Source organism: Astyanax mexicanus, chromosome 6 (genome assembly GCF_023375975.1).
Source record: "Astyanax mexicanus isolate ESR-SI-001 chromosome 6, AstMex3_surface, whole genome shotgun sequence".
NCBI classification, from domain to species: Eukaryota; Metazoa; Chordata; class Actinopteri; order Characiformes; family Acestrorhamphidae; genus Astyanax; species Astyanax mexicanus.
The window spans coordinates 40,800,728-40,806,927 of NC_064413.1; positions in this window are offsets into that span (position 1 = coordinate 40,800,728).

Here is a 6,200-nt window from a genome sequence, read left to right on the forward strand (position 1 = left end):
CCTCCTCCCACCATAAAAGCCTACACTAACAGGAAGAGCAGCTGGCCTTAGACCCTTTCTGAACTCACCAGAAATACACCAGTGAGTGAGGTGATGCTGAAGAGATCAGCATTTCCCTTCTTTTGTTCTGAGCTTTTTTTAATTCATGCTAAAACAGCAGCAGAGCTGTTGTTGAAAACTGTGATTAAAAACAAGGTATATTCCAACAAACATTGATTTCTGAACTCTTAAAACTTTATATATGTGAATTTGTTTTCTTTGCATTATTTGAGGTCTGAAAGCTCTGCATCTTTTTTTCTCTGCATCTATTTCAGCTAATCAGAGAAACTGATTCAGAAACTGGTCTCTTTTTTCCACAGCTGTATATATATATATATATATATATATATATATATATATATATATATATATATATATAGACAATGTACTGTACCCATATGTACAACTCATACCACGCTGAAGCTATTTTTATGAATTCAATTAAGAGATTTTATCCATGCAGAGTTCCTTAATGTAAAAGGCTGTAACTTAGAAAAATGTACTGTCGTCTGAAGATGTCAAAGCTTTATAATCACAGCGATTTGGACCAAAAGCACAGGATACATTAATCCTGATGGATGGCTCAGACTGTTTTCCACATATCCTGACAGGAAACTAATCTGTCTCCATCTGCCAAGAAGACTCGATCTGATATTTCCCGAAACCTCTGTAACAGCGGCTTTAAGTGCTACATTAAGAGTTAATTAAGTATGATAAAATAAAGCTAAACAACACAAATAGTATATGATTAAAATAATAAACCAATACAATAATAAAAAAAAAACAAGTTAAAAAATATAAAACAGAAAGAAGTTTTAAAGCAGGGCTCTTCAATCCTGGGCCTCATCTGAACTAACACACCTGATCCAACTAATCAGCTCATTAACAAGCATTTACAAGCTGCAGTGGGTGTGTTAAAACAGGCAGGACAGGGTTAAAGCACACATAATTAATGCATCTGCGGCACCAAAAAAAGGCCAGTAAATATATTTAATTACCCTTTAAAAAATAAATGTCTATTTTCAAATTTAACTGTTCTAAACTGGCCTAGCGGTTAAAATAAAAACTATTTATTTATTACTATATTATTATTTATTACTATATTTTTACTATTTTCCCACAATACAATGTAACACAACCTTTGACAATGCCTTTTATGAAATATTGCCTGCCTCTAATCCTTGTTTTCAGCATTTCTTAAATCTGAGTGTGGCTTTAGCAAAACAGTACAGATAAATCATGCCATTTCTTATTTTTAGAGGAAAAAAAAGTAACATTAAAGTACATAACTTTTTTTCTTTGATGTGTTTCTTAATGACAAATTTAACTGCATTCCCCTGATTTCAATAATCTTTTTTACCTTGTGTTCTTTAGACTTATTGGTGTATTTGTAGCAAGAAATACTGATTAGTACTTTAATACTCTGTAGTCATTTTATCCACAGTTACTGACACATGTAATCATCATTTAACTTTTCATTGTGAAAATACTAAAACTTTAAAGGGAGTGCAAATTTTTATGCAGTCATTTTAATCAATGAAAATACATTTTAATGTAATCATTGTAATCATAGCATACAGTATGTACTGGTTTATGCTGGCCTGATGCTGGTATGACTGGTGTGAACAGCACACTAGTGTTCAAAATCATTTTCTGTCTGCTGGTGACTAGCTATTTGGGTGTATAGGCATATAAGACTTGCTAATGCTTCTCAGATAGAAAAACACATTGCTAGATTTGCAAACTCATTTACAGCTAAAGGGCATTTCTGACTTAAATACAAAATATCAATGCACAGTTTAGTTATAGGCTACAGCTGTGAGACACTGCAGGCTGGCAGTTGAGAAATCTTTTAGTCTAAGACGAGATTTAATCTGTGTTTGAAGAAAGAGGCCCAAAATATGGAAATTCACTTCCTGAAAATGGCAAGCACCCGTCTTAAGACAACACGTGACTTCACCTGAGCTTTAGAAAATGCCAGTTCTCCTCAGACTCAGACAGATCTTCACCCCAAATGTGCAGGCTTTGTTCTGAGAGCTAAGCCATTGTTTGCTCCCAGGAAGGACAGGATCGGGCCTGATGTAGCCCAGTTAAAGCTGCCTTACTCTAAACCACATTAAACACTATGTCACTGTGACAAAGCACAGAGATTCCTGATACATCTCTCCCGAGAATAATGCTCCGGCAGAGCGGTCTATATCCATAGCCTACCAACAAATAGCAGCACGTAAGGATTTAAACATGTATTTCCGACATTGAGATGTTAACTACACAGTTACGGATATACAGAGACTTTCCATACAGAAATCTGATAAATGGTAATGTATAGATTTCAAATATTATACTATAGAATACGTACAATTTCATATATCTAACATATACCACATGGGTCAATTTCTCAGACAGCGATTAAGCTTTGACAAAGACTATTTCAATGGAAAATGCTGTTTATTCCACAACTATGCTTAATCCCTGTTTGGGAAACTGCCCCAATATATACAAAAATACAGGGACTCTTACACATTACACTTACAAATGACATCCCAATCTAAATCTATAGGCATGAATAAGTACTTGGTCTGCCTTCACAGCTCTAACAGTAGATTTGGAGGTCTAGAGTTAATGAGTCAGCAGAGCATTCAAGACTTCTCTGCAAGACAAGCAAAACAACCACGTGCACCATTCTTGTGCTCGACACAGATACACAATTTAGTCTCCACCTTTAACCCATATACATACTAGTGAGCACACTCAGAGGACAGATGACTGATAGGAGCAGGTTGGGTTTAAGGTTGCACCAAACTTGCGTACCATACCCAGAACCTTGTCATCAATGACTCGGTTCTATAAACACTGAACCCCCAAACAGTGAGAACCCCTTTCTGTAACACTGTAGTAAACTGTAAAACTCTGTAACTGCTCTGATTCTAAGTATCTGAGTTGCTGTGGTTGTGAAATGCTTCCACTATTGATGGTGGAAAATCTAGGAGGGAAGAAATGTCATTATCTGACTTGTTGCAGCGGTGTCATCTTATTAAAGTTCCACAATGTCCAGTTAGCTTATTAGAAAGAGAGTGGTCCAGCTGTCTAAAGTGCTGCAACTATGTTCGAGAGATCGCTGGTTTAAGTAATGCAGCTTGCCATCAGCTGCCAGAGCCCTGAGAGAGCACAATTGGTTTGAAAAGAGATGGTGATTGACTTCACATGCATCAAAGGAGGCATGTGCTTGTCTTCACCCTCCTTGTGTTGGGGCATTACTAGTGATGGGGATATACAGCTGAGTAGCAGCTGAGTGGATGTGACAATTGGCCTAGCTAAATTGCGAAGAGAAAAAAAAATATATATAGACAGTCTGCACAATATGTTTGTCCATATAGTGTATTTGTCACATTTTAAAATATTAGACATATTTAGCCATATGCATATGTTATATTGCGTATGTTATATATAACATATGCATATATGTGTAGCACACATACTTAACAATATATGATCTAAAACTGTTGCATGTAAATACCCCAGATCTTCAAAATGTCCACTTTGCAGAATAAGAAAAAATCACAGAAATCATATCCATATATAATATATTGTCAGTGCAGCATTATTTAGCTTTCATGGGACATGGCAAAAGTAACAGGACACAATACTAGTTCCTGTTCCATGATTTTTGGCATGTCAGTGTAAGCCCATAAATTACATGTATATTTATAGGTTGTGTTTAGACGGAGAAATAAGATATTCATATTAATCTTGTCTTCATCTCCAAATGAAACACTTGTAAAAATGACATGAGTTTTACAAATCAATAGTCACACTTAAGCACAGTGAAAAAGAGGAACTGAATGTTGTTTGCTGAATGCATGTTTTTAAGTCATATGCAAGTCAACTGATGCGTTACGTAATTCTATAATTTCAAGGGAACCTTGCTTACATAGTTTTCTCTATTATAGGCTGTGATTCTATAGACCTTAACAGAGGCATGTGTTATTTATGCACCTATCTGATTCATTGTACTATTGATAGATAGGATACAGTTCCCCCTCTCACCCCACCACCCAAAAATACCCACTACTTCCTTCTAATGCAAAGGAATGAAAAACTACTGCACGACACTCGGCTGACCTCGGGGTGCCAGTTTCAGAGCGGAAAATTACTCCATCTCCTTGAGCCACTTTAGTAAAGTGAATATCCAGTGCTCTGCTTTTCATCAGCGCCGTGCAGTTAAAGACCTGGATCTGGCAGGTGAGACAGCATCCTGAGCAGACCCTCACCCTACAGCCTGCGAATAAACACACTGAAAGAAATTGAGGGGAAAGAGACGTGACCATGACCTAGGCTCTTCCATTCACACCACTGGTGCAGTATAAGTGAGTCTAGACTCACTAAAGCTTATTTTTTATAGACGCCATCAGTCGGGAGAACTCTACGTTACAATTGAAGGGCTTTTTGTCGAGTTGGGGATAGGGGCGCAACACAATGACACACTCCGCTCTGAACAGGAAAGGATAAAAACTTACGAGAGCCATCAGGATGTTTAGAAGAGCTTCTAAGGCAAAGACCATAAAGTTGACTACAAGGTGGCGTTTGTTTCAGAACAAATACATTTTTTCTTACTTTTATATGTCAGACAGAAAGGATGTTAGCAGCCAACAATAGCTTTCTTCACTGTCAAAATGCCTTTTAGCATGAAAAACTGAATTTCCCTTTATTTATTTAAGCAAAATAGTGTTTTATACAGCTCTGTAAAAAAATAGACCACTTCAGTTTCTGAATCAGTTTCTCTAATTTAGCTATTTAAAGGTATATGTTTGAGTAAAACGAACATTGTTTTATTCTGTAAACTATAGACAACATTTCTCCCAAATTCCAAATTAAAAAATGTAATTTTAAGCATTTATTGGCAGAAAATGAGAAATGGCTGAAATAACAAAAAAGATGCAGAGCTTTCAGACCTCAAATAATGCAAAAAAAAAAAAAAAAAGTTTATATTCATAAAGTTTTAAGATTTTAAAGTTTAGTTTTTTATCACAGTTTTCATGCATCTTGGCATGTTCTCCTCCACCAGTCTTACACACTGCTTTTGGATAATTTTATGCCACTACTGGTGCCAAAATTCAAGCAATTCAGCTTGGTTTGATGGCTTGTGATCATCCATCTTCCTCTTGATTATATTCCAGAGGTTTTCAATTTGGTTTCAAAACATACTATTCACTCATCAAACAATACAATGCATATATAGAAACTAAGCTGCAAATGCGGCTTGTCTCTAATGTCATAACTGGCTCATTTACATATATTCACTTATTTAGCTTGACCATTTAGCCCCACCCACACTAAAAAGAGGCACAGTACAGGGCAATCATATCAATTTTAAAGGGAAACAAAAGCCTGGAGTACAATTGAGGTTGGAAAACAGTCACATAAGCCATATTAAGGTCATAAGTGGACATTAAAAAAGATTAAAAAAAAAAGGACGTAGGCACTTATGTATTGTCTCTCACATTACAGCACATTTTCACAGATGCCAAAGAATGCATTCACTGAATATTGTGAGTTGTTCTTTGATGTGTAAAAAAAATAATAATAATAATAAAAAGATTTAAGATGTGAAGGCACAAGCTAGTTTCCAGCCTTGTTATACGAGAGTAATTTGTTTTATAGTGATGAAAAAAAAAAAAAATTCTACTTCTTTGAATGATTTCCAGCACTGATTACTCAGTAAAAAAAGCTGCATATAAAAGCTAATTATTAAAATGTAACAGAAACACTGTAATTATTCTGCCCGGATAGTGTTGCAGTCTTCTCATTGTGACTTGTCAGTTTAATGTGTTGTTTGCAAGCTAAAAAGAGACTGTGGCTTTGCCCCTGAAGTGTGTTTAGCTCCAGTTAGCTTAGTTAGCCCAAGCTTACTTTGGAGGGACCGGAACGTGATCCAGATGTTAGCTTTTAGCCTAGTATATCTCTCTGTTCCCCAGTTTTTGCTTCATTTGTGCTTATTTCTGTGGACACTAGAACAGGAGAAGCTATGATCATGAGGTCTGGTTTGTGTAGCAACTTCATATTTCCATAGGCGATAAGCTGCTCTGCAAAATTAAACACGATATGCCGCAGTGTTTTACTTTGTTTTCAGTTGTTGGTGTGTGTAAATTTTGTGGGCATAA